The sequence below is a fragment of the Stegostoma tigrinum genome, unplaced genomic scaffold (assembly GCF_030684315.1).
Source record: "Stegostoma tigrinum isolate sSteTig4 unplaced genomic scaffold, sSteTig4.hap1 scaffold_94, whole genome shotgun sequence".
Taxonomy (NCBI): domain Eukaryota; kingdom Metazoa; phylum Chordata; class Chondrichthyes; order Orectolobiformes; family Stegostomatidae; genus Stegostoma; species Stegostoma tigrinum.
The window spans coordinates 316,287-341,085 of record NW_026728819.1 but is presented as its reverse complement, the minus strand read 5'-3'; the positions used below and the strand labels follow the sequence as shown (position 1 = coordinate 341,085).

At 48.9% G+C, this 24,799-nt stretch overlaps 1 long non-coding RNA gene across 1 annotated transcript in view; it reads left to right on the top strand.

Moving 5' to 3' along the window:
• The first annotated feature begins 7,954 nt into the window (after positions 1 to 7,954).
• The window catches only part of LOC132209440 (uncharacterized), a 31,387-nt gene continuing 14,542 nt past the window's right edge, over positions 7,955 to 24,799 (top strand). Inside the window, exons 1-2 of the long non-coding RNA XR_009445528.1 lie at positions 7,955 to 8,144; positions 21,907 to 22,087. This is a non-coding gene — a long non-coding RNA (uncharacterized LOC132209440). The remainder of the gene's footprint in view (positions 8,145 to 21,906; positions 22,088 to 24,799) is intronic.

Genomic DNA, 24,799 nt, shown 5'->3' with positions numbered 1-24,799 from the left:
GTTGGGAAACCAAGCGGAGGCTTGGAGACCACTTTGTGGATCACCTACGCTTGGTCTGCAACAAACAATTACACCTCCCAGTCGCAAACCACTTCAACTCACCCTCCCACTCTTTGGACGACATGTCCATCATGGGCCTCCTCCAGTGCCACACGATGCCATCTGAAGGCTGCAGGAACAGCACCTCATATTTCGCTTGGGAACCCTGCAGCCTAATGGCATCAATGTGGACTTCACAAGCTTCAAAATCTCCCCTCACGCTACTGCATCCCAAAACCAGCCCAGCTTGTCCCTGCCCCTGTAACCTGTCTGCTCTTTCTCCCACCCATCCACTCCTCCCACCTCAACTCCTACCCCCACCTCATACCTACCGGCCTCATCCCTGTCTCCTTGAGCTGTCCTTCTCCTCTGCATCTATCTGATCCTTTATCCATCTTCCATGTGACTTCCCCTCTCTCTCTATTTATTCTAGAATCCCGTTCCCCTCTCCCATTTCTGAAGAAGGGCCCAGACCTGAAACGTCAGCTTTCCTGCTCCTCTGATGCTGCTTGGCCTGCTGTGTCCATCCGGCTCTAAACCTTATTATCTCCGATTCTCCAGCATTGGCAGTTCCGACTCTGTCTGTAAACTTCAATGTTAGCGAAACAAACTCTGCAGACATATTCTGCACTATAGAGAATCTCGATTAGACATTACTGAACACCAGACATGGCCAAAGAGCATAATTTCCAACCCCAAAAGAGCATATTGCAGATCACGATTTCCTGTCTCTAATGTGTGGCTGCCCTACCCTAAAACCATTAAATGTTACAAGGCAACAAACTATATTCGAGGAACAAAAGCAAAGTTGCTGGAAAAGCTCAGCAGGTCTGGCAGCATCTGTGAAGGCCAAAGAAAACAGAGCTAATGTTTGGGGTCCAGTGACCCTTCCCCAGAAGTTATGGCTGCTGGGAAAATGTCAGTTTGTCTGCCGAAAATAGGGAGGTGGGTGGGGTAGGGAGTAAACAATAGGATAGGGCGCAAAGAGCGAGAAAGAAGTTGGACAGACAAAGGAGTTAATAACGATCAGGCTGGGAGGGTGAGTAGTTGCTAATAGGGACTGTTAGTGACTAACAACAGGGAGTGTGTAATGGCAGGGTATGTGGTAACAAGGCCTGGTGTGTGCAGTGGGGTGTGGGACATGGGAGAGTTTAGGCCCTAAAATTATTGAACTCAATACTGAGTCCGGAGGGCTGCAGGGTCCCCAAGTGGAAAATGAGGTGTTGTTCCTCCAGCTTGCATTGGACTTTGCTGGAACAGTGCAGCAAGCCAGAGACAGAGATGTTGGCCAGGGAGCTGGATGGTGCATTGATGTGGCAGGCAACAGGTAATTCAGGGATAATAAAATGTGAGGCTGGATGAACACAGCAGGCCAAGCAGCATCTCAGGAGCACAAAAGCTGACGTTTCGGGCCTAGACCCTTCATCAGAGATCTCTGATGAAGGGTCTAGGCCCGAAACGTCAGCTTTTGTGCTCCTGAGATGCTGCTTGGCCTGCTGTGTTCACCCAGCCTCACATTTTATTATCTTGGAATTCTCCAGCATCTGCAGTTCCCATTATCTCAGGTAATTCAGGGACTTTTCTTGGGAGCAAAATGTAGACGTTCTACAAAGCAGTCTCCAAGTCTACACTTTGTTTCCCCAGTGTAGAGGAGACCACATTGTGAGCAGCAAATGCAGTAGACACGATTCTGGGAAGTGCAAGTGAAGTGTTGCTTCACCTGGAAGGTATGTTTGTGTCCTTGGATACTGGGGAGGGAGGGGGTAAATGGGCAGGTGTTGCACCTTCACCGGTTACAGCGGAAGGTGCCGTAGGGCTGTGGGGAGGTTGGCGGTTTGGACCAGGGTGTCCCAGAGGGAATGGCCCTGTAGAAGGCAGACAAGGAAAGGGAGGGGGATCTGAGTTTGATGCTGGCAGCTCGCAGAAAGTGGCGGAAATGGTTTCTGACGATCTTCTGGATGTGGATGCTGGTGGGATGGTCGTTGAGAATAAGGGAAACTCTATCGCTGTTGCGGGAGGGAAGAGAAGGGATGAGGGCAGAAGTGTGGGAGATGGGTCAGACCTGGTTGAGGGCCCTGTCGACAACGGAGCTGGGGAATCCTCGATTGAGGAAGGAGGTGGACATGTCAGACGATCCCTTTTTGAAGTTGGCTTCATCTGAACATATGCGACCGAGACGGGGGCACTGACAGCATGGGATGGAGTCTTTACAGGAAGTGGGATTGAGGAGGTATAGTCCAGGTAGCTGTGGGAGTCTGTGGGTTTGTAATGGACGTTAGTGGCCAATCTCTCCCCAGGAATGGAAACAGAAATGTTAAAGAAGGGAAAGGAGGGGTCAGAGATAGACCAGGTGAAAGTGAGGGCAGGGTGGAAATTGGAAGCAAAATATCTGAAGTTTTCTAATTCCAGATGAGAGAGAGAAGCAGTACCAATGATATCATTGATGCATTGGAGAAAGATTAGTGGGTGGAGGCTAGAATAGGACTGGAAAACGGAATGTTCCACGTACCCCATGAAGAGACAGGCAAAACTTGGGCCCATCCAGGTACCCATGGCAACCCCTCTTTCCTGAAGAAAATTAGTCTCCTCATTTGGTCAGCAATCCACCCTCCACCCATCTCCTCCTGCCCACACAAGGCAAACCAAGCTCAGGGTCTTTGGGAAAATGCAGACTGGAGTTTGTAGAGATTCTGGAGATGGGAGGGTCTTTCAAAACATGTCAGTGTTGTGTGGGGGTGGTGGTGGGAATATCACTCACTGGGCTTTGGTGGGGCAGATTGTGTTTAATTTGCATAAATGCGAGACATTGTTTTTGGTGAAACAAACAAGGGCAGGACTGATACAATTTAAATTAGGGCCTTTGGTAGTGTTGCAGAACAGAGACTAGACTGTCAGGTATAATTCTGTGAAGTCTTTGTCACATATAGACAGGCTGGTTAAGAAGGTGCTCAGTTTACTGTCTTCATCGCTCAGGCCTTTGAGTTTGGGAGTTGGGATGTCATTTTCAGATTGTACAGTACGTTGGTGAGGCATCTTCTGAAGAACTGTGTCCACTTCTGGTCGCACTGTTATAGGAAGGATAGTATTAATCTGGAGAGAGAACAGCAGAGATTTACCAGGATGTCGGTGGGAATTGATGGTTTGAGTTATAAGGAGAGGCTGGACAGGCTGGGACTTTTCTCAGTTGTGCTTTGGAGATTGCGGAGAGACCTGATTGAGGTTTACAAAGCTTGAGGGGCACAGATAAGTTGAAAGTTAGTCATCTTTTCTTGGGGGTGGAAGATTTCAAGATGATGGGGATATTTAATTTTTTGAGGAACAAATATCTGAAAAGACATGAGGAACAATTATTTTACAGAGTTGTTCGTGCATGGAACAAACTTCCAGACAAAATGGTGAAAGTGCCGACAGTTACCATGTTTAAAAGACATTTAGATAAGTACATGAGGAAGAAATCAGTTTGGATGGTGTTGTGAGCTGCTGCCTTCCCAGGCCCTCTCTGAATAAATCCCAGATGGTCCTCATCCTCTGCTGCTGCCTGTGCAGTGGCGTGTGGAGACCAGCAGAGGGTGGCATTGCATCACACCAAACAGCACAGAGACTGTCAGACCTGACCCACACAGAGACACACAGATACATACACAAATACACCGATACTTACACATATAAGGGGAGACTATCAGAATTTCTCTGGCTCTGTGGTTTGTCAATATTTCATTCATTCCATCTGGTGTGTGTCAGGATTCCTGTTATTCCGTGGACAGCATTTCATTATTTGAGTCACTCCATGAGAGTACATCAGTATTTGCTCTCTCCAGTGAGTGTGACAGTCTTTCAGTTGTTCCATGGGGACTGTGACTCTGTGAGATTTTCAATGCTTGATTATTGAAGATGTAGGGACAAGTTGGGAGACTAGTAAATATTACAGGTTAGATTCAGTATCTGACCTGTCTGAAGGAGGAGGTGTAGGAGGGAGACTCCGTGCTCCCTTCCTGGGAGCTGGTGGAGACGATGTGTTGTGAGCCCACCCTCCTGCCCACCGAGACCGTGGGGATTCCATTTATACCGGCTCGATATAAAAGGGAGATGGCATCAGGGGCACAGTTTCTAAGCTGTGCCAGGTGGAAATGGAACTGACAGTGGGGTTAAAGTGAGAATTACCCTTCACTGAACATTGCTGCTTACTCGGTCGGTGGGACATGTATATTTTGGAATCTCCACACGGGTCGTCCTGGTTCTCTCCAGCTCATTCCAGGGTCCACCCCATGCGGCGGGGGAAGGTGGGTGAGGGAACTGATGTGGGGAACACCACCGCCCTGCTTGGCCTTTTCTGTCCTATCCCAGGCTGTTCCTCCTGGAATGAGGGAAAGGGAGGGTTGGAATGAAGGTGAATGTGCATGGCCCTGCTGTTAGTGATGGTGTAGGTGAGGGGGAATTGGTGAGGTGTCCGGATTGAATCAGTTGACAATGTTGATTCCATGCAATGTTTTCAGTGTAGGGGAGTAGCGGAGGTGGTGTGTGTGTGTGTGAGAGAGACAGAGAGAGAGAGTGAGAGAGACACAGAGGCAGAGAGAGAGAGAGAAGGAGAGATGGAGCAGTGAGAATACAGTGTTGTTTATCCTGACGGAGCGGGGAAGGCTATTGTTGCCCTGTGTTGCTGGACATTTCTTCAGACTGCAGGTACTGCACTGGGCTGTGTGGTGAGCTCAGGCCATGCTCGGTGGGTCTGGTGGTGTGGTTTCCTCTGCTAAAAGAATGGTCCTCCTTTGTACTCGCCCATGCACCAGGATCTCCGTGTCCCTTTCGATCAATCTTGGTGCAATTGCTCCTGATCTGCCAGGCTCGGGGTAAACCGTGTAGGCTGGCACCAAACTAAGAAAGTTCTAATGTGTGCCCATTGGCCTTTTAAAGAATGGCACCTGCACCAGGGATGGAATACCTGGGCCATCCAGGCGATGGGAACTATTACCAGCCATGATGGGTGGGAGAGTCAGGCTGGCATTGAATGAGAGGAATGGCATGTGCTGGGTGAGGGAGAAAATGAGGGGAGTTTGATAACATAGCATCAAAAAACTAGCTCGGCCTCCTGCAGACTATCCTTCTGTCAAACTCAATTGAAATGTCACTGAGACAAATTATTGTTAGATTCAGCCCAATGAGTCAAAAACTGTGCTCACCACACTGTCTGTCACAAATGCAGAACAAATGCTCATTCAAAACTCTCCATCATCTGAACTCACAGCAATATCCTATTCACACATCATTCCTGAAACACTGACCCATGTTGCAAGATGCTATCAAAATGTCTACATGTCAGTATTCTAAAACTTGTGAGCACATCCTTCCATGACACAGTCTCTCAATCTCCCCGTCTCTGTCTAGAAATCCAATCCATCCCATTTGTTCGTATTTAAACTGATTCCCCACCATCTCTCTCTGGCAGTGATTTTCACACCCATGGCACCCCTTGTCATGGCACATTGGAGATATGGAGCTGTAAATGGATGGGAGCAGCACATCCTGTCACTTCCAGCATGGGCTGCAAGTTTCCCCAAACTGGGCAGCGATTTAACGCAGCGTTAACCGAGCACCGCACTGGAGTGGTCTGTACAGATCTACACGCTGGGAGGGTAACTGCTCCGGGTTTAGAGATCAGTTCAGTGGTGTTCACTTCACAGCCCCCCGTGCTGGAGAGGTACCTGATCCAGGGTTATAGATCGATGCACTGGTGTGGTCTGCACAGCTCCCCGTGCTGGACTGATATCTATGTGACTGGTGAGGCCTGCACAGTGTCCCACTCTGGGCAAATTGCCGGGTTGCATTGAGCAGGACACTAGCCTGGTCTGCACAGTGCTCCATGCTGAACAGATATTCCATCTGGGTTTGTGGTGTCTGGGCTGGTTCCGTGAGGTGAATTGAGAATGTGAGATAACTGACCACTTCAGCTGATCTGGCAATGCCTTCAGTTTGTGTTTGCCAGTTGTGTTGAGTTTGGGGAGAGATTTCCACCGCGAGGCTGTGTTTCTCAACAAAACTGATGGACAGAAGGGCCTTTGTGATGTGGATCTTTATGACTCCATCACATTCTGTAACCGACATTCCCCGGAACATTCTGTCACCGACTTTCCCCGGAACATTCTGTAACCGAATTTATTTGTGAATGTTTGGATGTCAGTTAATTGAACAAAAGATAAGATCCTGAGGGAAATGATCCCTTTCCAGGGAGAAGGAGATACTGTTTCAAAATTTCCTCAGGGAGTTAAAGGGGTGAATACATTTTCCCTGTGTTCATGTTTCTTCACATCTGAAAATTGACCACAATTTAGACAAACAGACAGAATTTTTTATACTCTGTTTGTCTTCAAGGAACTGGGAAAGAATCCTTCAGGAATGCAATGTCTTCACCCTCTGTATCAGGAACTGTGAAGAAGTGACCTGTGACTGCGCAGGTGGGAATGTTCCAGAAAACATCCGTTCTTATGGATGTGTGTCTGTGTGTTTCGGGTGGGAGTGCTTCTTGTGTTTCATGTTGCGTTTTTCACAAACAAAATTGAGAAATTACTATTTGTTATATCAGCTTTTTTTCCCCGCAATAAATCAGCGACACATTTGAAAATGTCACTCGGTCCTCAATCAAACTGGTAACTTTGCTTCCAGGCTGGTTTATGATTTGTTTGTTTTCCTTCCTCACAGTTAACGTAGTGACAATCTACGTCCTGCTTTATAAAGATTGTGGATTGTCTCCATGTGTCAGACGTTACCTGGGGGCCATGGCAGTGGCGGATCTACTGGTCATTATCCTCGACCTGATATTGAGACACATTCCCATTGTTTATTGGACACAATTTGATTTCGTGCAGTACATCCTCGTGTGTAATATCCACGCCGTCCTGCTTTATGCAGCCACTGACTGTTCTGTCTGGTTAACCGTCACTTTCACCTTTGATCGATTTGTGGCCATTTGTTGCCAGAAGCTGAAAAGTAAATATTGCAGTGAGAAAACGGCGGCTGTGGTTCTGGGAACAGTGACTGTGCTGAGCTGTTTAAAGAACATTTTCTGGTATTTTATGCTCACAGCTCACTATTGGCTGGTGAACGCCCCCTGGTTTTGTGAGGGAACAGACGATGTTCAATCATCTCGTGCCTGGGTCACAATCGAGTTCCTCCACCACATTCTAACCCCGACTCTCCCATTTCTCCTGATTCTGCTGCTCAATGTTTTCACCGTCAGACACATTTTAGTGACCAGCAGAGCCCGCAGGAGACTCCGGGCTCACACCAATGGGGACGGTCAGTGTGACACAGAAATGAGAAATCGAAAAAAATCCATCATTTTACTGTTTGTGATCTCGGCCAATTTCATCCTGTTATGGTCAACGTTAATGGTGTTTTCCATATGGTCCCGGATGTGGTTGTTTGGGTATGACTCTGTGTATCTAGATCCCTTTGTGCGGGAATTGGGCTTCATGCTGCAGCTCCTCAGCTGCTGCACAAACACCGCGATTTATGCCGTGACCCAGACTAAGTTCAGGCAGCAGCTGAAGAATGTGCTGAAATATCCCTTTACCCAAATATATCAATCAATCAAATTCACTCATTGATCAATCCATCCAGGATTTTCTCATTTCAGTTCAATGTTTCAGCAATGAAGTAGCCTGTCGCTATGGTAACAGGCTGGAGGTAGCGCTGGTCCAAACTTATCCCACAGGGGGTTACAGGGAAACATTTCAATGATTGTCTCAATTCAGTGGGCCAGTGAGAAAAGGCACCATCCCACTGACTGTACCTATCACTTCAATTTGTAATTGATAAATATGTATATTAAAGAGAGCCAAGCAGCAGAGAGAACTGTATTATTGTTGCTGTTCCTCCAGTTTCCAGGTGCCATCAATGTGACACTGGAGGAGGCCCAGGATGGGCATGTCGTCCAAGGAGTGGGAGGGAATGTTGAACTCGTTCGCTACTGGGACGTGCAGTCGTTTGTCACAAACCGAGCGTAGGTGTTTCACAAAAAGCGGTCTCTGGGCCTCCGTTTGGTTTCCCTGACATTGAGGAGCAAACATTGGGAACAGCGGATAAAATCGACCACATTTGGGGATGTGCAGGTGAACATCTGTTTAACGTGGACGGTATTTTGGGGCCTGGGATGGGGGTGAGGAGGGAGGTGCAGGGGCAGATTTAGCACCTCCTGCGGTTGCAGGGAAAGATGCCGGAGTTGGTGGGGTTAATGCGGGGTGTGGAGCGCACGAAGGAATCGCGGAGACAGCAGTTCCTCAAAAGGCAGATGGGGTGGAGAGGGAAGTATAACCCTCATATCCTCCACACTCCTCACCAGATCTCATCCCAAGACCAGCATCAACCCCCAATCCCTGTCTCCTTGACCGGTCCATCTTCCCTCCCACATATCCGCTCCTCCCACCTACCCGCTCCTCACACCTATCCACTCCCTCCACCTCACTGACCATCCCCACCAACCACACTCACCTCCCCGGCTTCATCCACGCCTCTTTGACCTGTCCGTCTTCTCTCCCACCGTATCCCTCCACTATGTACCTTCTATCACCGCCGCCCCTCTATTTATTTTTCAGCCTAATTCCCCCTCCCCCATTTCTGGAGAAGGCTCCTGACCCGAAGCATCAGCTTTCCTGCTCCTCTGATGCTGCCGGCCAGCTGTGTCCCTCTTGCTCCACACTGTGTTATCTCAGACTCCAGCATCAGCAGTTCCTACTGCCTCTGAGTGAGTTATCTTCAATGTTCAGTGAAGTGATGGAAGGGAAGCGGACAGGGCTCTCAGGCATCACATTCTCAACAATAAGCTGCTCACAGACACTCAATATCTTCTAATGTTCGCTGTCTTAGTTTGTCCATCGTCCCATTTTGCTTCTCACATGAGATTTATCACCTTCCTTCCGTTCACTCACCATCACATCAAACATGAGCTTTCCTCATGGTGGGCCAAACTCGAAGGATCAGACAGAGAGAGAGAGAGGCAGAGAGAAAGGGAGGGAGGAGAGAGATGGAGTGAGAGAGCAGGAGAGGCAGAGAGAGGGGGGGCAAAGACAGAATGAGGTGGGGGATATATATATATATATATAGAGAGAGAGAGAGAGAGAGAGAGGGATCTATGTCTCACTCCCGATTGCTCCAGAATCTGCAGTTCCCATGATCTCTGATACAATGTTAACCTCACTGTGAAGCCTTTTCTAACCTGAAGAAGTTACCCTCCTCCCTCCGGACCAACCTCAGGTGATCTCTCTCCCACTGCAAACCATCTTCGGTCCGCCTCCCCCCTCTCCCTATTTATTCCAGAACCCTCTCCCCATCCCACTTTTCTGATGAAGGGTCTAGGCCCGAAACGTCAGCTTTTGTGCTCCTGAGATGCTGCTTGTCCTGCTGTGTCCATCCAGCTCCACACTTTGTTATCTCCGATCCCGATTGCTCCCTTGTGTTTAAAGTGAAACAATATCCCCCTCTGCTGGCCTCCTCACGCCACTGCACAAGGATGATCGATGGTGAAAGCCAGCAGGGGCTCAGTCAAAGAGAGAGAGAGCAGCACACAGCAGCGTCAATACACACAGGCACAGACACACACACACACACACACACACACACAGAGACACAAACACACACACATATAGGCACAGACATGGAGACACACAGATACATTTTTACACACATATGTACATGCAGACCCAGTCATGCAAAGACAGAAGCACACAGATAGACACAGCCACACACAAACGCAGAAGCACACACCACAAACACACAGAAACACAGACACAAAGAAACAAAATGACACATACAGATTCCATGTGCAGTCGCAGGCACAGCCCTGACATTAACCAGCTTTAAGACAGTTCTTGTCAATCAGGTAATTCCCAGCTTTTACAAATGAAATGCCGATGAGAAAGTGGGACAGTGCTGTGATGCCCCTTGGCTACTGTCAGGGAGAAGGTGAATGTGTTTAAGAAACACATGATCATTTGTGCAATGTACATACGCCCAATGGTGCAACAGATCCATGGCATCACTTGATGTCCATCTGTGAAACTGATTGATGTTCATTCTCAGAAAATCATTAAAAGTAAACTCGCCAACTGTACTGGTTCAGTTCAATCCCACTCACATCTTGTGTTTGAGTGAAAGTATTGTGTTCCCCTGTGGGATAAATGTGGGTTCCCTGGCTGCAGAAAACTCTGTTCCCTTTTCAGAATGAAAGGGTGTTGTAGCTAGTTTTAAACTGCAGTTTTGTATCTGTGTGGATTTCAGGCCTGGTGTGTGTGTGTGTGTGTGTGTGTGTGTGTGTGTGTGTGTGTGTGTGTGTGTGAGAGAGAAAGAGAGAGAGAGAGAGAGAGAGTGTGAAGGAGTGTGAGAGAAAGGGAGTGACTGTTTAAGGGGGAGAAGGGAGAGACAGACAGGAGCCACTGGACAGAACTTTTGAGTTGTTGCTTTTTCTCACACCACCTCACATCCTGCTTTAATCTCACAAAGAAGCCTCTTACTCTGCTCTGTACCTGAGGGAGGTGTATGTCAGGTAGGGAGAGCTGGGAACTGACTGGAAGAACTGGGATCTGGGAGGACAGAAGGGATTGAGGCACGGGCCTGGGACAGAGACAGAGAGGGAGTAGAGAGCAAAAGAAACCAGCGAGAGAGACAAGACAAAACCCAAGGAAAGGAGCAGAGAGAGAACAATAAAGCCACGGGGTGAGAGAGAGAAGAGAGAGAAATGCCATTCAGAGCAAGGAAAAGGGCAGAGAGGTGGGAGTGGGGAATAAATCCAGCATACAGAGAGAAGGACTGACAGAGAGAGGGAGAGAAATCCCAGGGAGAGAACGAGAAAGGACAGGTACAGAGAGAAATCAAAGGAGAGGAGAGCAAATAGATACCATGGAGAGTGAGTGATGGAGATACAGAGTGGGGTGGTCACAGATAGGATGACCATCAGGCGGAGAGAAAGGTGTCGAGAGAGGTGGACTGGGAAGTTCAGAAATGGGAAAAGCTGGACGTTAAAACAGTTCCTGCAAAATCTGGGGAAAGGGGTGAGAGAGTTGCGGGAGAGACTTGAGGTGGGGTATTGGTGAACGGGGAGATGTGAAGGATGTGGGGGAGACAGAGATTTATAGAAAGCAGTGGGAGGTACAGGAAGCTGAGATTTGGAGGCAGAGAGAGAGGGAGGCAGTGAAATCTGTGGGATCAGACTGTGCAGCAGCCCCACATCATCTGGGGTTTCAGCTCCCAAGTCAAATCTCCTCGGGGGCAGGTGTGGAAAGACAGAGAAATGAAAATTGAATAAATAAATTATAGCATCTAAAGCACAGCAAGATCCCATTGCTGCTTGGACTTCACAACCTGACAGCTTCCCATTCCCCCAGCAGAGCCCCTGATGTTAAACTGAGAGAACGCCAAACAGGAAGGTGTCTCAACCTGTCTCAGGCCTGTCCCAGTGTTTCTGTTTGAGGGGAGGGGGGCAGGAGAAATGTTTACTCCAGAGGCTGGGATTCACACACCCATCCCCACTCCCAGACTCTGTTTGTCTCCCTCTGTCTGTGCCCAAGTTTCAGTCTCTCAGAAATCCCCCAGGGAGAGAGAGAGATGGAAATTGATCACATCAAAGCCAATATATTTTGAAACAAAATAACGAGGATCAAAACGAGGTCCCATCACTGACTGACTTCCAAAATCAACCCAATTTCTCAGCACTTTCCCCTGACTTTTAAATCCAGAGAATGGGAACAGATTTCATCTGGATTCGAGGGGCAAATGCTTTCTGACTGCCCCCAGGGTTTATTTTCTGAGAGGCTGGGCAATGACTCAGTGGTAGGAGTGACACCACAGGGCCTGTGTCTCTCCCTCCCTCCGTGTTTAACCTGCCCCCTCAAGCTGGTTCTCTGACATTATGGGGTGGGGGATGTTGAAAAACAAAACCAGTGCCCTCCTCCCCCCGGTCCACTCCCATTCACCGGGCTCAGCCCCCGTGTCCATTCTGTCTGGGATTGGTTCTGATTCTACATTAAATATTAGACGTGGATCTTCCACTGGTGCAGTCACCTCTCTCTCTCTTTCTTTCCTTTCCACCCCTTCCCCTTTCTCCCTCTCTCTCTGTCCCTATCAATGTCTTCATCTCTGTTGAGCTTTCTCTTGCCCGATAATGGCTCAATGCCTCACTCTCTCTCTCTCTTCCCTCTCCATTTGACAGCAGTGCCCTCTCCTGCCTCACATTTGCCACGTGTTCCCTTCTCCCCACTGTGTCTGGGAGGCATGACACTGTCACATTTTGGTGGGTGAGGGGGTGACGAGAGGTGGTGGAGAGGGGCGTGTCTGACTGGGGTGGGGGGGCGCACAGCAAAAGGGAGGGATTTTACACCCCACCCACTATCAGACTGTCAGAAAACTCAGCCTGGGTCCCTTCAGACAGCCTGAGGGTGACATGCTGCCAAAGGGGATACACAGCGAGATCCCACAGACTACAGTATGCAGGACCTCCAATGGATTCCCTTAACGACCTGTTGGAGCCCATCCTCCCACCCCCACAGCGCCCCCACAAGGAGAGGAGCTGACATAGGAATGAAGGACATTCTGCACAGCAGGATCCCACCTGCTGTCCCCTGCAATGCCCTTACCCCACACTGAAGAAGCCTGAACGTTTCTGCATCATTTCCACCCAATTTCGGAAGCCCTCCCTCCTCACCCGCCCCACCACATCTGAATTTGGAAAGTGTAGCCTCGCTACTGTAAAGGGAACGGCTACAGGCTGTCCCCACACAGCAAGATCCCACAGGCTGCAAATTGCAAAAAGGGGCCTCCCCACCAGCAAACACTGAACTCTCCCATTTCAACTTGGAGCTGGGCTCGGCCTGAACACTGGAGTAACCTCCTCTCCCCTATCCCCCCCACCCCAGATCCTGTACCTATCACCCCCCCCCACCACACCCACCTCTCCCTCTTTCAGCTGTCTCCCTTTTTCCCTCCTGCATCACCATCCACCCCTTACCCTACTCAGCTCGGTGAGATCCCACAAGTAGCTCCCATCACATATACATAGAACATAGCACAGTCCAGGCCCTTCGGCCCATGATGTTGTGCCAAACGTTTACCCTAAATCCAAGGCCTATCTAACCTCCACCCCCACCTGAGATTGTCATCCACATGCCGATCTAATAGCCACTCAAATGCCCCTAATGAGGCCGACTCCACTATCTGCTCCAGCAATGCATTCCACTCCCCAACCACTCTCTGAGTAAAGAACCTACCTCTGACGTCTCCCCTATATCTACTGCCACTCACTTTAAAACTATGCCCCGTCATAATAGCTACCTCCTCCCTAGGAACAAGTCTCTGGCTGTCCACTCTATCTATATCGCTCATCATTTTGTACACCTCTATCAAGTCACCTCTCATTCTCCTTCGTTCTAAAGAGAAAAGCCCTGGCTCTCTCAACCTTTGCTCGCAAGACCTTCCTTCTGTTCCAGGCAACATCCTGGTAAATCTCCTCTAAATCTTTTCCAATGATTCCACATCTTTCCTGTAATGAGGCAAGCAAAACTGGACACAATACTCCAGATGTGGCCGAACCATGCTTTTGTACAGCTGGAGCATAAATTCACAGCTCTTGAACGCAATCCCTCTATTAATGAAAGCTAACACACCAAGTGCCTTCTTAACAACTCTATCCACCTGGGTGGCAGCTCTCAGGGAACTGTGGACATGCACCCCAAGATCCCTCTGCTCCTCCACACTGCCAAGTATCTTTCCGTTAACCCTGTACTCTGCTTTCAAATTTGTCCTTCCAAAATAAATCACCTCACACTTTTCAGGATTATACTCCATCTGCCATTTCTCTGCCCAGCTCTGCATCCCTTTGTAACCTAGAACAGCCCTCCACACTATCCACAACTCGACCCACCTTCATATCGCCTGCGAACTTAATAATCCACCCTTCCACTCCTTCATCCAAACCATTCACAACAATCACAAATAGAAGAGGACCCAGAACAGATCCTTGAGGTACACCACTTGTAACTGAGCACCATGTTGAATATTTTCCATCCACTACCACCCTTTGTCTTCTAAGAGTCAGCCAATTCTGAATCCAATCTGCAACATTTCCCCCCATCCCATGTCCCCTTACTTTCGGCATGAGACTACCATGGGGAACCTTATCAAATGCCTTCCTTAAATGTATGCTTCCCAATGTGCTCCCCTGAAATGACCCCTGCCAAAATGAGCCCTAGAATTTTGTGGCATGCAATTTTGAGCCATTTTCTGCCTCCTGCCCAAATCTTCTGTCCAGCATGTTTCACTGTCTCCACGTTTTGCCCCTTTTTACCTCCCCAGAAATGTGTCCTCCACTTTTTCCCGACCATCACAATATTGTACCCCATCTCCAAATCCTGTGCCTCCCCAAAACAATATTGCACCCCCCCATAAGTAATTTGACCCTCCCTGTCAAATATTTTTCCCTTATATTGCTGCTTCCCCAATTTCAGTTACTCTCCACAATATTGCCCCCAAAGCTTGCCCTCCTTCCCCATTTTGGGACTCCCCCACTTTGCATTTCCCCTGATATTGCCCCCTCAATAAATGTTTGCAACACCTTTCAAAATTCCCCAACTTGAGTTTTACCACACAAATATTTTGTCCCTCACAAAAAGTTTCAACTCTCAGTTTATAATTACCACCCCCCCCACATAGAGCTCCTCTCCCCTCCCAGTTCCTCCGTGACCGCAACTCCACTGTATATAAATGGCCCTCTGCATTTCCTTCTGTGGACAATCCCCCCTCCACCTCACCAAGTCATTGCCTCACCCTGGGGGCAGAGGTCACAGGGCATAGGGCGAGAGACTCAGAGGCCTTTTCACTGACTGCCTGACATAACAGCAAGACCCTGGTCCCCAGGCAGACCCTGCCCCCCTCAATGAGACAGGTAACCCCCCACCCCCCTTTCAGTTTAGAGAGAGCAGGCAAGGGTGAAACTCAGGTGGGGCAGGGGCTCAGGGAGGGTGAGGCAAGCAATGGGGAGAGAGAGTCATAGACAGAGAGGGAGGGAGAGAACCCACGAGGAGAAAAGAGGCACAGACATGCCAAGGGATAGACAAGCTATGGGGAGTAAGAAGTGGAAACACACAGAAGGAGGGAGAGGGGTGAGAGAGAGAGAGAAAGAAAATCCAACAGGAGAAAAGAGGTATAGAGAGACAGAAGAATAGTGAAGTGATGTGGAGAGGGGAACAGATAAAGAGAGAGGGACAGACAAAGAAAGAGAGGGAGAGAAGAAAACAGGGGCGATCTCACTCCAATAAATATACACCCCTCTCCACTCTGGCACAAAGCCCAAACCCACTCTAGGGAGAGAGACAGAGAGATACAGGCAGACAGAGTGACACAGCCCCAGGGAGGGAGAGAGAGCAATGGGCAGGCAGGCAGATAATCCCAGGGAGGGAGGGAAAGTGAGAGGGGGGAGAGGGGGAAGGAGAGAGAGACAGAGAAAGATCCCAGGGAGTGAAAAGGTGTAGGACAGAGACAGAGGGAGATGAAAAGATAGGGAGAGAGAAACAGAGGGTCAGATAGAAAGGGACAGAAAGACCCCAGAGAGCGATAGAAGGATAGACAAGCGAGAGAGACACACGGACCGAGAGAGTGTGAAACTTGAGGCTGGAAAACAGACGATAGACAGAGAAAGATTGAGGAGAGAGACAGAGAAACAGAAAGGGAGAGAGGCAGAGGGAGGGGAGAGAGAATGATCTCAGCAAGAGAGACATAATGAGGAAACCCAGGGGCAGAGGCGGAGCAAAAGAGTACCACTGGGAGAGTCAGAAGGGCAGACAGACAGGGCAGAGAGAAATCCCATTGAGAACAAGAAAAAGGGCAGATAGAAAGAGTGGGAAAGAGGGGGAAAATAAACTGAGGTTAATGTAAACTCAGCAGGACATAACACCAGCGCTTCGTCGGAGGCTCACTGATGGTGTTACCTAGAATGGTGATGAAACGTCTGAAAATGAACCTTCCAGCTCAGCGAGCAAACTTACATCCAGAAACTCAACCTGAGCTACAAATTTTCTCAAAACCCGCTATAAACTCAGGTAGAGAAACAGAAAGCAACTTAGAGTGAGAGCAAACCCAGGGATAGAATGGAAAAGGACAGGTAGAGAGGGAGAAATCCGAGGGAGAGAACACGAAAGGACAGAGAGAGAGAGAGAGAGAAATCCCAGGGAGAAAATAGGAAAGGATAGAGAGAGAGAGAGACAGAGAGAAATCGAGTGAAAGAAGAGCAGACAGAGAGATACCATCGAGAGTAGGGAATAGGGAGACAGTGAGGGAGCATGCAGATAGAATGACTGTCAGGCAGGAACAGCAAGATCCCACAGGACAGTGAGAGAGTGAAAGTGCAGAGAGAGGTGAATGGGGAAGGCCAGATTTCAGAAAGATTGTACGCTGGAACAGTTCCTGAAAATCCCAGGAAGGGAGCCAAGTGATTCGAAGGAAGGATATCAGAGGATCAGGGGAGAGTGGATGGGGGAGATTTGGGGATGTGGGGGAGATGGAGACTTATGGAAAGCTGTGAGAGAGACAAGAAGCTGGGAATATGGAGTCAGAGGAAGGCAGTGAAATCTGTGGGATCAGACTGTGCAGCAGCCCCATTTTTCCCCTTCGTCTCCCCCAAGCCCCAGCCCAGGTCTCACGCCCTTGTGGTCCAAACTCCAGAGACTGCCTGAGCCCCATAATTCATTTTTCCTGTGAGCATGTGAGTGTGGAATTGAACGACAAGGACACTGGATGGTTTATTGTGATTCTCTCTGTCTCGCTCTCTCTGGTCCCAGCTCCTGTCTGACGATTCCTCACTGCAGAATGATTTGATTCTCTCTGACTCTGCATCATCCCGAGTTTCAGCTCCCGAATAAAATCTCCTTGGGGGTGGAGGTAAGACAGAGAGAAATGAAAATGGATTTTTTTTTTAAAAAGCACCGAAAGCTCAGCAAAATCTCACCGCTTGCTGCCTTCAGCAATCTGAGACATTCCCCACCCAGCACAGCAAGATCCCACTGCTGAACATGCCTGAGTATCCACAATCTCACACTCTCCTCACCCCACCCCACCCCGCCCTCCACCCAAACACCAGCACAGCTCCTGATTTTAAACACAGAGAGTGGGGAACAGGAAGATATCTCAAACTGCCTCACTGTCCCAGTGTTTCTGTTTGAGGGGAAGGGCAGGAGAGATATTTACTCCAGAGCTGGGATTCACACCCCCCTCACACATCCCACACCCCCACTCCCAGAATCTGTGTGTCTCACTGTCTACAAGCTTCAGTGTCAGATATCTCCCCCCCTGCCCCAGCACAGAGAGAGAGAGACAGAGAATGAGATGGTGGGGTGAGGGGTGAGCGGGGGAAACAGAGAGAGAGAGAGAGAGAGAAAGAGAGAGAAAATAAACAGACAGAAATTGACCAAATCAAAGCCAGGATATTTTGAAGAAAAAATAAACAGAAACAAAGGCAATCCTGCCACTGACTGACCTCCAACATTTCCCCATTTTATCAGCACTTTCCCCTGGTTTTGAACCCAGAGAAATGGAAGAGATTTCAACAGGGATCAAGGGGCAGATGCTTTCTGACTGTCCCCAGGGTTTAGAACATAGAACATAGAACAGTACAGCACAGAACAGGCCCTTCAGCGCACAATGTTGTGCCGACCATTGATCCTCATGTATGCACCCTCAAATTTCTGTGACCATATACATGTCCAGCAGTCTCTTAAATGACCCCAATGACCTTGCTTCCACAACTGCTGCTGGCAATGCATTCCATGCTCTCACAACTCTCTGCGTAAAGAACCTGCCTCTGACATCCCCTCTATACTTTCCACCAACGAGCTTAAAACTATGACCCCTCGTGCTAGCCATTTCTGCCCTGGGAAATAGTCTCTGGCTATCAACTCTATCTATGCCTCTCATTATCTTGTATACCTCAATTAGGTCCCCTCTCCTCCTCCTTTTCTACAATGAAAAGAGACCAAGCTCAGTCAACCTCTCTTCATAAGATAAGCCCTCCAGTCCAGGCAGCATCCTGGTAAACCTCCTCTGAACTCTCTCCAAAGCATCCACATCTTTCCTATAATAGGGCGCCCAGAACTGGACGCAGTATTCCAAGTGCGGTCTAACCAAAGTTTTATAGAGCTGCAACAAGATCTCACAACTCTTCAACTCAATCCCCCTGTTAATGAAAGCCAAAACACCATATGCTTTCTTAACAACCCTGTCCACTTGGGTGGCCATTTTAAGGGATCTATGTATCTGCACACCAAGATCCCTCTGTTCCTCCACGCTGCCAAGAATCTTATCCTTAATCCTGTACTCAGCTTTCAAATTCGACCTTCCAAAATGCATCACCTCGCATTTATCCAGGTTGAACTCCATCTGCCACCTCTCAGCCCATCTCTGCATCCTGTCAATGTCCCGCTGCAGCCTACAACAGCCCTCTACACTGTCAACGACACCTCCGACCTTTGTGTCGTCTGCAAACTTGCTGACCCATCTTTCAATTCCCTCGTCCAAGTCATTAATAAAAATTACAAACAGTGGAGGCCCAAGGACAGAGCCCTGTGGAACTCCACTCACCACTGACTTCCAGGCAGAATATTTTCCTTCTACTACCACTCGCTGTCTTCTGTTGGCCAGCCAATTCTGTATCCAAGCAGCTAAGTTCCCCTGTATCCCATTCCTCCTGACCTTCTGAATGAGCCTACCATGGGGAACCTTATCAAATGCCTTACTGAAGTCCATATACACCACATCCACAGCTCGACCCTCATCAACTTTTCTAGTCACATCCTCAAAAAACTCGATAAGGTTTGTAAGGCATGACCTACCCCTCACAAAGCCGTGTTGACTGTATTTGATCAAGCCATGCTCTTCCAGATGGTCATAAATCTTATCCCTCAGAATCCTTTCTAACACCTTGCAGACGACAGACGTGAGACTTACCGGTCTATAATTGCCAGGGATTTCCCTATTTCCTTTCTTGAAGAGAGGAATTACATTTGCCTCTCTCCAGTCCTCAAGTACGACTCCAGTGGAGAGCGAGGATGCAAAGATCTTCGCAAGTGGCGAAGCAATTGCATTTCTCGCTTCCCAAAGCAGCCGAGGACAAATCTGATCCGGGCCTGGCGACTTGTCAATCTTAATGTTTGACAAAATTTTCAGCACATCAGCTTCGTCTATCTCTATCCATTCCAGCATGCACACCTGCTCTTCAAAGGTTTCATTCACTACAAAGTTGGTTTCTTTCGTAAAGACAGAAGCAAAAAACTCATTTAGGGCTTCCCCTACCTCCTCAGGCTCCACACACAAGTTCCCTATGCTATCCCTGATCGGCCCTACTCTTTCTTTGACCATTCTCTTATTCCTCACGTAAGTGTAAAATGCCTTTGCGTTTTCCCCGATTCCTTCTGCCAAGCCTTTCTCGTGCCCCCTCCTGGCTCTCCTCAGACCATTTTTGAGCTCCTTCCTTGCCTGCATGTAATCCTCTCTAGCTGAACTTGACCCTAGCTTCCTCCACCTTATGTAAGCTACCTTCTTCCTTTTCACAAGAAGCTCCACCGCTCTCGTCATCCAAGGTTCCTTAATCTTATCCCTTCTTGCCTGTCTCAGAGGGACATATTTACTCATCACTCCCAACAACTGTTCCTTAAACCGTCTCCACATGTCTATAGTTCCCTTACCATGGAACAACTGCTCCCAGTCCATGCTTCCTAACTCATGTCTAATCGCATCATAGTTTCCTCTTCCCCAATTAAATATCCTCCCATATTGCCTAATCCTCTCCTTCTCCATAGCTATGTGGAATGTGAGGCAGTTATGGTCACTATCACCAAAATGCTCTCCCACCACAAGATCTGATACCTGCCCCGGCTCGTTTCCGAGCACCAAGTCAAGAATGGCCTCTCCCTTCGTCGGCCTGTCAATGTACTGCGTTAGGAAACCCTCCTGAACACACCTTACAAAAACAGCTGCATTCAAATCTTCTGCTCGAAGGAGGTTCCAATCAATATTAGGAAAGTTAAAGTCACCCATTACAACAACCCTACTGCGTGCACACTTTTCCAAAATCTGTCGACCTATGCTTTCTTCAATCTCCCTGCTGCTATTGGGGGGCCTGTAGTAAACCCCTAACGAGGTGACTACTCCCTTGCTGTTCCCAATTCCCACCCATACTGACTCGGTAGGCGGATCTTCCTCGACAATGGAAGCTTCTGTAGCTGTGATACTCTCTCTGATTAGTAGTGCTACACCCCCTCCTCTTTTTCCCCTTCCCTATTCTTTTTAAATGTTCTAAACCCTGGAACATCCAGCAACCATTCCTGCCCCTGAGAAACCCATGTCTCTGTTATGGCCACAACATCATAGCACCAGGTACTGATCCATGCTCGAAGTTCATCACTTTTATTCCTGATACTCCTTGCATTAAAGCAAACACACTTTAACCGATCCCTTGGTTCCTTCCCAGGAAAATCCTTCCCACTAGCTGGTCTACCTCTTGCTACTGCCTCACCTGCATCAACGCTCACCTCTGGTATACAGCTCAGGTTCCCACCCCCCTGCCATACTAGTTTAAACCCTCTCGAACTACTCGAGCAAACCTTCTACCCAGGACATTGGACCCCTTCCAGTTCAGATGCAACCCGTCCTTCTTGTACAGGTCCCACCTTCCCCAGAAGGCATCCCAATTATCAACATATCTGAAGCCCTCCCTCCTACACCAGCTGCGTAGCCACGTGTTCAGCTGCGCCCGCTCCCTGTTCCTCACCTCGCTATCTCGTGGCACCGGTAGTAAACCAGAGAACACTACTCTGTTCGTCCTGCTCTGCAGCTTCCATCCTAACTCCCTGAAATCACTTTTTATACCCTCAAACCTATTTCTGGCTATATCATTTGTGCCAATATGTAACACGATTTCTGGCTGGTCGCCCTCCCCTTTTAGCACTTTATACACCCGATCGGAGACGTCCCGGACCCTGGCACCAGGGAGGCAACTTACCTTCCGGGAATCCCGATCTTGCCCACAAAATCTCCTGTCGATTCCCCTAACTATCGAGTCCCCTACCACGAGTACTTTTCTATTCTGCCCCCTTCCCTTCTTTGCCACAGTGTCAGGCTCAGTGCCAGAGAACTGACTACTATGGCTTTCCTCTGGTAGGTCATCCCCCCCAGCAGTATCCAAAACGGTATACTTATTGCTGAGGAGAATGCCCACAGGGGATCTCTGCACTGTCTGTCTGTCCCCTTTCCTCCCCCTAACTGTAACCCATCTATCCTCGCCCTGAGCCTTAGGAGTGACCAACTCCCGATAACTCCTCTCAATTACCCCCTCTGCCTCCCGAATGATCCGTAGTTCATCCAGCTCCAGCTCCATTTCCCTAACACGGTTTTCAAGGAGCTGTAGCTGGGTGCACTTCCCGCAGATGTAGCCAGTGGAGACGTGTGCCACATCTCCCAACTGCCACATTCTGCAGGAGGAACAAGCAACTGCCCTCGCGTCCATACCCCACTTATCTGAACACCCACTCAATACTAAAGTAGAAAGCTTACGTCAAATAATAATAACAAATTAATAACAAACTTATATTCAATAGAGAAAGTTTAGAATGAACCTTACCTTACTAACTAGGTTAGAGGAGGAGGGCGGGTGGGAGACTCTACAGTTGTAGAGTCTCGGGTTTAGCCGCCTTGCTGATATATATGGTCACTGCTTTCCTTCCCGGCTGCCCCTCTGGTCCTCGTCACTTCCTCCGCTGCTCCCGCTCCTTCTCTGAAAGAGGAAAAACACTGCTGCCCGCTACCGGTAAGTAATTTTAAAAATAAACTGCTTTACCTTAGCTGCAGTCTTCCGGGTCCGTCTTGCCTCCGCTGCTGCTCGCACTCAAAATGGCCGTTGGCGTCGAAGGGTGAGTATTTATACTCACTGCTTTCCTTCCCGGCTGCCCCTCTGGTCCTCGTCACTTCCTCCGCTGCTCCCGCTCCTTCTCTGAAAGAGGAAAAACACCGCTGCCCGCTACTGGTAAGTAATTTTAAAAATAAACTGCTTTACCTTAGCTGCGGTCTTCCGGGTCCGTCTTGCCTCCGCTGCTGCTCGCACTCAAAAAAGGTTTATTTCCTGAGAGGCTGGGCAGTGACTCAGTGGTGGAGAGTCACCCAACAGGGCCTGTGTCTCTGTCCCTCTCCATCTCCCCACTCAGTGTTTAACCTGTCCCCCCCACAGCTTGTTCTCTGTCACTCTGGCGATGCGGTTAAAAAAACACAAAGAAATGACCAATGTTCCCCTCTGCCCACTCCCATTCACCAGGCACAAACCTCTTGCCCACTCCACCTGGGATTGGTGCTGTTTCTACATGAAATATTAATGATGAACCTTTCAAAGTGTCCAGTCGCCTGTCTCTCTCCCTCCCCATCTCTGTCTCTGCCCCTATCCATGGATCGATCTCTGTTGACTTTCTCCTGCTCGAGAATCGATCAATGTCCCTCACTCTCTCCATTTCCTTCAAGTTTCAATAGCAATGCCCTCTTCTGCCTCACGTTTGCCATGTGTTCCCATCTCCCCGCTGTGTCTCGTGGACATTTGCAACATCATTGTCGCATTTTGGAGGTTGCAGGGGTGAGGGAATGTGGGGTGGTTCTGGGCTGCGGTAGGGTTGGGGAAAGAAGGGGTGACATACAACTCAGTGCACGCACTATCAGGCCATCAGCAGTCTCAGCCCAGGGCCCTGCAGACAGCCTCATGTCGACGTGAGGGTGACCTGCAGGCTGCATTGGTGCACAGTAAGATCCCACCGGCAGCTGTGTGCGGTACTGCTGAGGGATTCCCTCAACACCTTGTCGGAGCCTGGCCCACCCCCTCTACAGGCTGCAATGTGAAAACAGGCCTCTCCCCCACTGAACCCGCCTGCAAATATTACACTCCCCCATTTCAACTTTTGAGCAGAGTCGGACTGAACACGTGAGTTAGCCTCTCACCACCACCTCCCAAGATTCTGTACCTAGCCTCGCTAAACGTGTCCACCTCTACCTGTTTCAGCTGTATTCCTTTTCCCCCCAACACTCCCATCTTCACCCCAACCCCACCTCCACTCTCCGCGCTGTGTGTGGTTGCATAAACAGCAAAATGTGAAAATGGCCACACGTTGATGGAGAATCTTAACTCATCCTGAACACTGGCGTAGAGGGAGTGGGGGGTGGGTGTGATGTCAGTCCCTGCAGTTTCTGCCCCTTTGTAATACTGAGCCCCTCCCCGTTCCAGATCCTGCACTGACACCCCCACTCCCTCACCCACAGCCCTCCCAGAGATCAGAATAAGGTCCCAGTCAATGGGAACAATTCCCTCCATTCACCCCAAAACCTCACAGACAGGCCAAGAGGGGCCAAGAGGTGGCATTGGGACATGGGGTGGTGGGGGGAGGAGGAGGGATTGTAGTCTTCCTTTCCCAGATCCTGGCAACCCATCCTACCCACCTACCTCTCCATTAAAATGACAATAAGTCCCAGCGGAATTTCTCCCAGATATTCCAAGATGAAATGCAGGAGAGAAAACAGTTTGATGGATCGACAGGAGTATCCAGCTCACCCCTCCCTTCCAATCTCCTATGGCCTTCAGCTCGCCAATACACTTCATTCGGGTGGTGCCTGTGAGATGTTATTGGGATAACATCCCATTGATGTCTATACTTCTATAAATTAAAGTCTTTTATTTACCTACACATCGGTATGCAGGCACTACCCTGAAGCTTCCTGCCCAGCTAGGAATTCAGTGTAAAACTTTTGTAACTCCTTATCTTCCCACTCATCATTATGCAAACACTGTCTTCAGCTTCCTGACTGAATAAAACAAGAATCAAACTGTTTCAAATAAGGTTAAGTAAGGAACATTTGTAAAGGTGTGAGACCTCTGAAGCATGTAACTTCTGTCGCTGACAAAGGGGCCAGGGCACTGACTTTGTTCCAGCCAGAAACACTGGCAACTTGAAATCAGAATCTGTCCTGGACAACAACTCGAAATCGCCTCCTGCCATTAGCAGCTACTTCACTGGCAATCGATACTATATCCTGGTCTTTTATGTTGTTGATGTAATCATTGTTTGGTATCCTGTTTTTGTCTGTTGTAGTAATTGTTTCATGCATCATGTCATTGTAAAATGTGAAACTGTTTTATGTATCAGGGTAACAAAGTGTGAAGCTGGATGAACACAGCAGGCCAAGCAGCTCCCATTACATCTGTTTTATGTATCATGTCTTTGTAAAGTATAAAAAGCGGGGACTGTCCACTGCTCGGGGAGAATTACTTGTGAGACTCTGCGCTCTGTGCCGTGTTGAGTACAATAATTCTCCACAGCTTGTACTTGCTTGGTTATAAAAGGATTTGTGTTTTTCTAAACAGGTCAGTGTCTTGTTATTGCAGCAAGTCCATGAGGGTCTCCGAAAACGAACCTGACACCTGCATCTTCCATTGATTGCTTGCTGCCATGTGGCCCCATCTGAAACACAGATATGACTTCCAAAGCTTCACATATGGTTAGGATTCCTGATCTCCCCCAACTCTCCCCTCTCCCCGTCCCATATACAACACCCAGAAGGGGCTAAATTTTGAATAAACAAACAACTGCACAGCAAGATCCCAATGACTACTGATCCCCCACCACAGCCCTTGTATCTATTCCCCGCCTCCCATACATCCCCACCTCCCCACTCCCACAGCCCTCCGATCTCACTCCCATCCCCG